Genomic DNA, 10,247 nt, shown 5'->3' on the forward strand with positions numbered 1-10,247 from the left:
ATGTAAATATGCTATATTTAACATTAGTTTCTCTAGGTTTTGTTTTACTGCACTATTTGGCACTAGGTTAATTTGTAATATAATATAAATATGACAATTTGGTCATCATTAAAGTTGAGGTTTATTTTGTGGTTGTTGTCATTAATATTAATAACCTGTGCATTGTACCATAAATTAATTTATGATGAAAGATTAGTATTTTCCCCCAAAGAGAAGAAATTATAGGTAGCTTCCAAGACCTAAGTTCTGCAAATATATTTGCTTATCTGAAACAAGTGAAGTAGGGTAAAAATTTTAGTCTTGAACAAAGCACAAAAATCTCTTTCTTCATAAAATATACTTCAAGAGAAAGTGATAATATGTTCATTTATTAAACATAAAGTAAACAGTCATTAAGGAGCATAGACTAAGTGTAGAGGGATTACTATAATTACCACTACTACTACTACTAGTTCTACTAATAATAGGAGAAATGTATTGAGTATTTACTATGTGTCAAGCACTATAATAAATGTCTTATATGAATAATCTCAGGTACTCCTTATATTTTTACTAATTTTATGGAAAATGCTATAGATACTATTCACAGATTAGTGATAAAGAAAATTATATTAATATGAAATAAAATACCCACTGTTGCAAGCTAAAAGGGATGCAAATAAGGTATATCTATGAACATCAGTTCCAATAGTGGAGTAGTTCATAGTTCTTTAACAATGATGATATAGAATGTGTTAAAGTAGGAAATTGGAGGGACATCTAACCATAATAGCCTAGAGAGAAATGGGAGAAAGTTAGCTGAGGTTGAACAGAGAGGACATATTCTTACAGAAGCAGCAGCTTATTAAAAATTTGTAGGTGAAAGAACTCATAGGCATAAAAGACTCATAATTGAAAAAGTAGTAGAGACTTGAGTGAGGATAAAATTAATACGATAAGGCAGACAAAAATGAGATCATAATGAAAGTTAAGGAGTTTCTATTTCATTCTTTGATCAATATGAATTACTAACCTTATACAAATGGATGATGGAATTAGTTTTGAGTTTCTTAAAGTCTATTCTAGCATCAATATGGAAAATGAATTGAAGGGGTGAAGGTTCAAGACAGGCATTACTACAGGTGATAGCATATGGTCTTAACTAAAGTGGTAAGAGTGGAGCTAGAGAACAGATTAATGCCAGAGCTATAAATAAGATAACATTAGCAAGTACACATGACTGCTTTAGACTGTAGATCAAGAAGTCAAGAAGCAGTCCAGTCTTTCAAGTTAGAACAATTGGGTATCATTCACCAAGATGGAAAATGCAAGAGGGACATTAGATTTACTGGAAAGATAATAAATTCCATTTTCAACATATGAGGTACTATCAGAAATCTAAGTAGAGATATACAATAAACAATTCGATAAATGGGTCTAGGACTTAAGAGAAATATCTAGCCTAAAAATCTAGACTTAGGAGGTCAGCAGTGGTATAATGGTAACACAACCGGATTCACCTGGGAAAGTTTCTTGGTTCACACACCAGGCTTCCCTGGGCACTAGGTGTATGTGTATATACCCATGATCTGGGCTAGCTGAGACTGTGGATGGAATGTGGTATGAGGATTCTGCTGGGAATGCCTGTCTGTTTGTCTCTCTCTATTATGGAAGACAAGAATAAGTAAACTTTTGAAAAAAAGCTCTAAAGAGTAATCTGTGTAAAAGTGAAGAAAAGGCAGTCATTGAAATCTCCCTGATGAAGAATGTATGCATTGAAAATAGAAGAGAACCAGTGAGGTCTTTCTTTTCAGTTCTATTGATTTACTGCATTTACATTTATCGTTTTCTTCATTCTACTTGCTTTGGATTTTTATTTATTTATTTTGTCTTCTTTTTCTTGTTTCTTAAGGTGGCAATTTGGATAATTAATTTCTGACCTTTCTTTTTTGGCTAACATAATCATTTAGTTACCTAACATCTCTATTAACACCACTTTTTCTGTTTTCCACACATTTTGATGTCCATTTTCATGGAGTTTAAGATAATTTTGATGTTCTTTAGACTTTCTCTTTAATCCATGAATTATTTAGAAGTATATTTTTTAGTTGCCAAGTATTTGAATATTTTCATGTTATATTTCTATTATTGATTTCTGCATACACAGTATGATTTCAATTATTTTAAATCTGTTGAGATTTGCTTTATGATTATAAATATACTTATCCTTGGAGAACATCCCATGATGCTTGAAAAAATGTGTATTCTTCTATCTTTGGTGACATGTTATTTGTATTTTAGTTAGGTACTGTTGTTGAATGATATTGTTCAACTCTTCCATGTCCTTACTTTTTTTCTACCCAGGAGTACTATCAATTGCTGACAGATGGGTAAAAATGACAACAAAAAAATTTGAGGATTGTTTTCTTTCTCCTTTCAACTCTTCTTGCCTTCCATCTTTTGTAGCCCTGTTGTTTGGTTCATACTCATTTAGATTGCTTATAACTTCTTTATGGATTGGCCCTTTTATCATCATATGATGTCCCCCTTCTGGCTATGGTAATTTTCTTTGTTCTGAAATCTATTTTGTTTGCCATTCATAAAGCTTCCTCAACTTTCATTCGTTTGGTATTTAAATAGAATATATTTTACTATTGTTTTATTTTAATCAACCATTATATTCAGGTGAACTTTTGTAAACAAAATATAGCTGAGTCAGGGCCAGCAGGTGGTGTGGGGATTGGCGCTCTAGACTTCCACATCGCTGACTTTGGTTCAAGTCTTGGACCTGGCTATCTATATGAGTCATGTTTTCTTATGGACTCTGTCAATCCATGTATTTTAATTATTGTATTTAAATTTAATGAAATTATTATATATTGGGGCTGAAATCTGCATTTTATTTTTGTCATTGCTTCTGTTTTTATTTCAGTTTTATTTATTTATTTTGGGTTACTGTTGACTTATAAGTTATTTTTTAAATTTCATTTTTACTCATTGCTAATGTTTATTCTAGTATCTATATAGTTTCATTAGTGACTACTCTAGGTTTTACAGTATGCATACATAATGCATAGTTACTGGTATTGACCTTTACCAATTTGAGGGAAATATAAAATCTTTATGTTTCTTTCACATTTTACCTCCATTTATAATATAAATGATATTAATGTTTCCTTGTCAGGCGTTTATAATCTCATCAGACATTGCTATAATTTTTACTTCAACTATCAAACAATTTAGAAAACACAGGTGAGAAGGAAATTCTATTGCATCTACCCATGTGTTTACTCTTTTTGTTGTTCTTTCTTCAGTAGTCATGTTCCAAGATTCCTTTATCATTTCTTCTGTAATTCAAGAATATCCTTTGGGGGCCCAGTAAGTGGCATGAGGGTTAAGGTGCTGGACTCTTACATGGCTCACCACAGTCCCAGTGCCGAATCCAGTGACTTGGAAATCATGCCAGGCACTTTTGCACGTAGGTGCAAATCCCAAATGGAAAATGGAGGAGAAGTGATTGCAGCATGGCCATCGCCTCTGGGGGTGACTTCTCATTTCCTCTCTCTCTGTCTCTTTCTAGCGAGTGCTTGCACCCTGTGGGGGAAAAAAAAGTCCTTTAACTATGCTTTTGGGGCTTGCAATGCACTAGATATGCTCTGCTGGTAACAGTCTCTCTCTATTTAAATTTAATATTTTGCTATAGGGTGTGTGCAAACATAAGCATGAAAGACAGAGAGAGCGCTCCCTAATGGGGTATTGTCATGCTGCAATCCTTCTTTCAATTCTCCATCCTGCCAGAATCTTGTACATGTATGCACCCTTTTTCCATAATATTGAAGCTGCTAAAGCTAGGACTCAAACCTTGGTCAATTATGTGGGATCTGGCTTCCTCTGCACAGTGCCTAACCTAACTATAGGGCCAACCCTAAATTATCTTAATTATCTTTCATCTGATATTTGCTTCACTATTGAGATATATTTTTTGCTGGACATAGAATTTTTGGCTTCCAGTTCTTTTCTTTCAACACTTTGAAAATGTTATGCCCATCTCTTCTGACCTCCGTGGTATCTGATGAAAAACATCCTGTCATTTCAATTATTTTTCTATTATAGGTTAAGTGTCATTTTTCTCTGTTTTCAAACTTTTTTCTTCATTGCTAGTTATTTTTCCTTTTTATTTCGTTAGAGGGCATGTCTGGTCACTGAAGAGAGACAGAGAAAGATAATGGAAAGGAGAAAGCATCCTCCATGGAGGATAGTCACACCACAATCCTTCCTCCATTTCTCCTTTTGGTTGCTTTGTTACTGTCAGGTGGAGGTGGGAGCTTAAGTTTCCAACTCAGCCTTCATTGACACCAGGGGGTAAAAGACTCTTCATTATTGCTAGGTGAGAAGGAAGGTTCCAGTTCCTCCCATGAGGTGAGGCATATATTATTGCCTTTAAATAATAGCCTCCATTGACAATATTGTAGCTGAGACGGGGGAAGGTACCACATTTATTGCTCACCATATTCCTTTCACTGTTATGTGAGGGGCCTATCACTGGTGGGCAGGAATGAAAGTCCCACTACCTCACTTTGCCTCCTCTGACACCACTCCAGTGGTAGGGGAAAGCATGAGGTATAAGTCATTATATCCTGCTGGGGATGGGCTTCTAAGTTGTCTTTTGGCCTATGTTGGTGACTTTGGGTTGGGGCCAGTTTTTCCCATGGTGTTTTTCTGGAGTTAGGTAGGTGGGGTCTAAAATTTTCTGTCTTCCAAGATTACAACTTTGCAGGTTCTTTGGTTAGAGAGAACAGGATTTTCTTGGGACTCTTTTTGTCTGTACTTGGCATTTCTGGGTTGCCAACATCTTTAGAACCAAGTCTAGAAAACAGACAAAAAGCCTGTACTTTTCTACTATACTAATTGCTTAGATTTAAAGTTTCCTAGCCAGTCTCCTTCTCTATGTCTTTCAGGATTTTCATATATTTGTTTTAAGTATAATATCTATGCTTTTTAAGTGTACTTAGCAAGAATGATAGGGACAATTATGTCTACTCTATCTTTTTTCTAGGAAAGAATATCACTGCAACTTCATGGGGTATTGTGATCATTGCATGTGTTAACATGCATAACATACTCAGTTACTGTGCTGACACAGAAACTGTTCAATTAAAATATCACATTACTTATTATTAAAAAACTGTCAACTCCAAAGTTTAGATTTTTATCTTTGGAAGTTATTTATCAATCAATAAATACCAATGAGCATAGACTTTAATATTCTGAATGGAAATAAGAATTAGAGAACACAATTATGTAAGCCATTCAAAGTGGTTTAGATGATCTTAGAGAGACAAGATACAACATTATAAAGGAATTCAAGGTTAAATATTATCAAGTCACTAAACAGTTGTACAAAAGTTCAGTCTTGCTGTGATTTGAACCTAAGTTTACAGGGAGTCTGGCTATTGAACAGCTGCTGCTAATGCCATTAATCTATCTTTTCCAACTCTATCACTCGCACTAGGGAGTTATATTTGTTATGGTCATTGATTTCAAAACATTTTGCAGCCATTCATATCAATATAAAATACTGAAGTTACTGAAGTCTAGCATCAAAAATATCATAGAAGGACAGTGAAAGCCAGTGTGCATGAATGTTGCAGTATTTATTAAGGTTATTTCCAAATCTCAGCCCACCAATATAGAACTAAGAATACCTCACATGGAAGGGAATTTTTTAAATAAGTAGTAGTAATGCAGTATGATCATTTAGTAGATGGAATGTAAGATGCATAATTAATGCATTTTTATGCTAGAATCATTAACGAGCCAATTTCAAAGAGTGTTTTAGAAGAATGGGAGATGGTTTATAAAATTCAGATACTATTCCATTGCAAGGCAAATAGGAAGGAGAATTTTAGGGCCAGAATTACAAATAGTGTTGTTTTCAGTCACTTCGTATGCATTAACTAGCTAAAAATAACAACAAAATATCCTCTTGAGAAGAAAAGAATATACATAAAGAATGATAAAGCTGTAGACATGAACAGATGTATCGTTTTCTATCATTAAAACCTGACAAAACATGAGTCAAAAAGACAATGTGCACACCACAAATAAAAGATAAAAAAGAGACCACCATTGAAAGTATTGCAGACCAGCAACACTTCTTTTGATCATTCACACGCAACCCATAACCTCTCAGGGCATAAGGTCATCCTCCAGTAGATCTGGATTGAGATTTTGGCTTCTGGGAGTGATTGGGGTCCTGACATTTTCCCTCCCCACAGAATTTAAAAAATTAGATAGCACAAGTTGATTGATCTCATCATACAGCAGAGCTGTCTTAATCTCACCCCACTCAACTCAATAATGGTATAAAATGCTGCAAAAATCAAGCAATTCATACAGAGTTCATTGGTAACTCTAATACTATCATTTGTGGCACCATTATAGGAGACTGTAAGTTCCTAAAGTGTTATAAATAGCCACTTTCCCTGATTCTAATGCCACCAAATCTTCTAATATTGTTGGTTTATTATCTTAGCATAATAATGAGGGATTAGATGTCTATAATTATAGGTAAATAGGTAAAACTCAGCATAGTATTATAGAAAAAGCACAGGATTTTTAAAAATCAAATGATTTGTATCCTAGTTTTAATTCTGCCATTAGTTCACTATGTGACCTTGGATAAGTCATTTAACTGGCCAGCATACAGGAGTTTTGGGGGTTTTTTGTTTGTTTTTAATCAATTATTCAAAGACAATAAAAATGCCTTACCTCATTGGATTGATGTATCAAGTGAGAAAATGAATTCCAAAAAGGCTTTGAGAGAATAAAATATTGTATAGTATAGTTTTACACCCCCCCCTTTTAATATGTACTGACTTTATGGAATCCAGTAGAAATACATCTGAAACGTGTTTTCTTAGAAAAACATATTTTGGATTATAAACAATACATTTTTTAATTGTTAAAAAAAGTGTATATAGAGAATTTTCTAAATAGTCAAAATTTTGAGTTGATTATTGATTTAGCTTATTTAGGAATGGAGAGATATTTGTGTTCATTTTAAATAAAATTTTGTCATATGGAACCTTGATAAAGTTAAATAATGTCAATGTCTCCTCAGAGACCCTAAGGAATATTTCTAAATTGAGCACCTGAATTTTCAAAGCATACATCATTTTTTACCATTTAACCTAAACAAATATAGAATATCAACAATTGTATTTCTGTAATAATACCATATACAAACACTTGATCCACATAAAAAAATCATGATGCATTATTTGTAGTATGAGCTGTAGACAAAGTGAAGAACAGCTTTTGTCTCCTTCCTTAGAATATTAACCCACACATGAAAGTGGTCTTTTAAACAAAGATAATCAAAGTTAAGTTGAGTGTACTAAAATTGATTTATCCTTATATACTCTTAGAAATATAATGATGTTCTAAAATATAATAACATTTGAATCTTAATTTGAGTCAGAGCTTAAATTAACTTTAACTGTGATTTTAATAGATTATACTTCAACCTAAAACTGGAACATTCCAGGATTATGGCTGGCTGATTTTTTTGTTTTCATTTAATTTAATTTTCTTTTATATTATTTATTTAAAAGTAGAAAACTTTGGGAACCAGCAGTTAGCGTAATGGCTATGTCGCTGAACTCCCACGTAGTTGACCGCGGTTTGCATCCCGGACCCAGTGGCTTAAAACTCACGCCGGGTGCGTGTGCGTGCGTGCCCAAGATCCTGAGAGGAGAATGGAGGAGAAGGGATTGCGGCGTGACCATCCCCCCCTGGGGGGTGATTTCTCGCTTTCTGTCTCTATGTCTCTCTCTGTCTGTCTGGCGAGTGCACGCGCCCTATAGCAAAAAAACCTCTCCCCCCCCCAAAAAAGTAGAAAGCTTTCAGGCCAGCAGGTGACATAGAGGCTAAGGCACTTGATTTCACATGGCTAATTCAGTGGTTCAAGTCCCAGACCCAGTGGCTTGGAAAAGACATACATTAGGCAGGTGTGCATATGTGCCCACAATCCCAAAAGGAAAATGGAGGAGAAGGAATTGCAGCATGGTCATTCCCCATAGGGAGTTATTTCTCACTCTCTCTATATCTTGCTGTCTCTGTCTCTTTTTGGTGAGCACACATGCCCTCTAGCAAAAACATAAATAAAAACAAACCTTTCTTTACAGTGTAATAAACTACATGCCATCTTTTCAAGTTGCAATATTAAGGGAAAGAAAGTTTATCTGAAACTATGTCTTAATCTTGAAGAATATAAGAATGTAGAGAGAGAGGCCAGTGGGTGGTGTGGTGATTAAGGCACTGGACTCCCTGATGGGTAACTGCAGTTCAAGTCCAGACCTGGCAGCTTGTTTTCTCACTTTTCCTCTCACATTGTCTCTCTCTGGTGATAATAGCAAATTAAAAAGTAATAATAAATAAAATTAAATAATTCTTTTAAAAATTGTGGAGAGAAATGCTGCATTGTTAATTCTTCCTCCTCCTCCCCCTCCCCAGATTTAGAAGCCCTCTATGAAGATCTCTATTGATTTAAACATAACATAGAGGACAGAGTGCTTAAGCAGAAGTCAGAGAAGGCTGTTCTCTAGTATGAACGCAAGAGAAGATTTTGTACCTCTTAGCCTGTATCTTAAACAGAAACTTTATATCAACCTTCCATACTCTAAAGTCATTATTAGTAGAATTCTCCAAGCAACAAGGATGTATGATGACTGAGATATTTTTAAATAGTCTTATCTACAGTCTTCATGTTTTAAATTTTAAATGCTCATTGAAAGAATGAAATAAGATCTAGCCGGTAGCTATTAGCATTTACTGGTGGATATCAGCAAATGGAACTATAAGGCGGGGGAGGGGACCATAATTAGGCCAACTTTAAGAGTTTATAGGAGACCCATATCCAGAAGATCACAGGCTCTTATGACCATTTGTAGGGGCAGTCACAAAATGCAGGAATTCATAATGTTGCTGTAAAGGCATCCATACTAAAGAAACCATTCAATTCGTGTATGGGTTATGAGTTATATTTACCTCCATGCTTAGAGAAGCCACCAATTATTTATGGTATAAATTCAAGTAAATATTATTCAGTAATTAAAAATAATGTATATAAGTAACTTTAACTACACAGAAAAATACCTACACTACATTATTAACTGAAAAGCTTAGAAACAAGATTGTATAGACAATTCTATCTCTTCTTTCTCTCTCTTACTTGCTATATATATGTATCATAATGAATAACATATTTATATATATGCTATTTATCTATATATATAATAAAATTGAATTAAACGTGCTAAACTGGCTAAATTGCTGCAATTTACTCTTTTTCAATGATGAGATTGTAGACAACTTATTTTTTCAGTATTTTTTTCTCTATTTTATGAATTTCTCATGTGAATATATACTCCTTTAATAGTCACAAGGTATTCAAAATGCAAGCTGATAGAACCAGCAGATGTTGCAATGGTTATGTTGCTAGACTCACATGTAGTCAACCGTGGCTCAAGTACCAGACCCAGCAGCTTAAAAACCTTATGTTGGGTGTATGTACGTGCATGCTCAAGATCCCTAAAGGAGAATGGAGGAAAAACAGTTGCAGTGTAAGCATATCCCCCTAGGGAGTGATTTCTTGCTTTCTGTCTCTGTCTCTCTAATGAGAGACAGAGCAAAATCTCTCTAAAAAAATGCAAGCTGACAAAACTGCAAACTAGCAAAATTGCCCAATTTGGAAATGAACTCTGGATATGCAAGTAGAAATAAAAGTAAAGTAAATACAGACCTTTGAGTTTAGAACAAAGCCTGGGAGATACAAGGGGATGAGAAAATGAACGTTCATTTTGGAAGGGCCTAGGTTTAAGGATTGATAATTGGTGGAGCAAAGCTTTCTAATTGTGAGTTTTCTGTAAGCAACTTTGTCATAGATGGATCATCTTCTACTGTGCCACCATCTTGGGGAAGAGAAACAGCAGTGCAAGCCAAGCACCCAGAGTCAGAGGGGTTATGTAGAACCAGAGTAGAAGATGCACTGAATGTACAAGCAGATAATTAGATATTCTGTCACAAGGGTTAAGCAAAGGCTATCCCTGCCTCTCCCCTTGAACTTCCATTCCCATAACGTAGGCTAACTAATTGCAACCAGGATGGGCAGGTACGCAGAAGAACAATGTAAAGGCAAAGAGTCAGAAGGTTTCCAGAGTGGCATATTGGGAGATTAAGGGAGGGAAACTGAATATTATAGCAAT

Source organism: Tupaia chinensis, unplaced genomic scaffold (assembly GCF_000334495.1).
Source record: "Tupaia chinensis unplaced genomic scaffold, TupChi_1.0 Scaffold149552_1, whole genome shotgun sequence".
Classification (NCBI taxonomy): domain Eukaryota; kingdom Metazoa; phylum Chordata; class Mammalia; order Scandentia; family Tupaiidae; genus Tupaia; species Tupaia belangeri.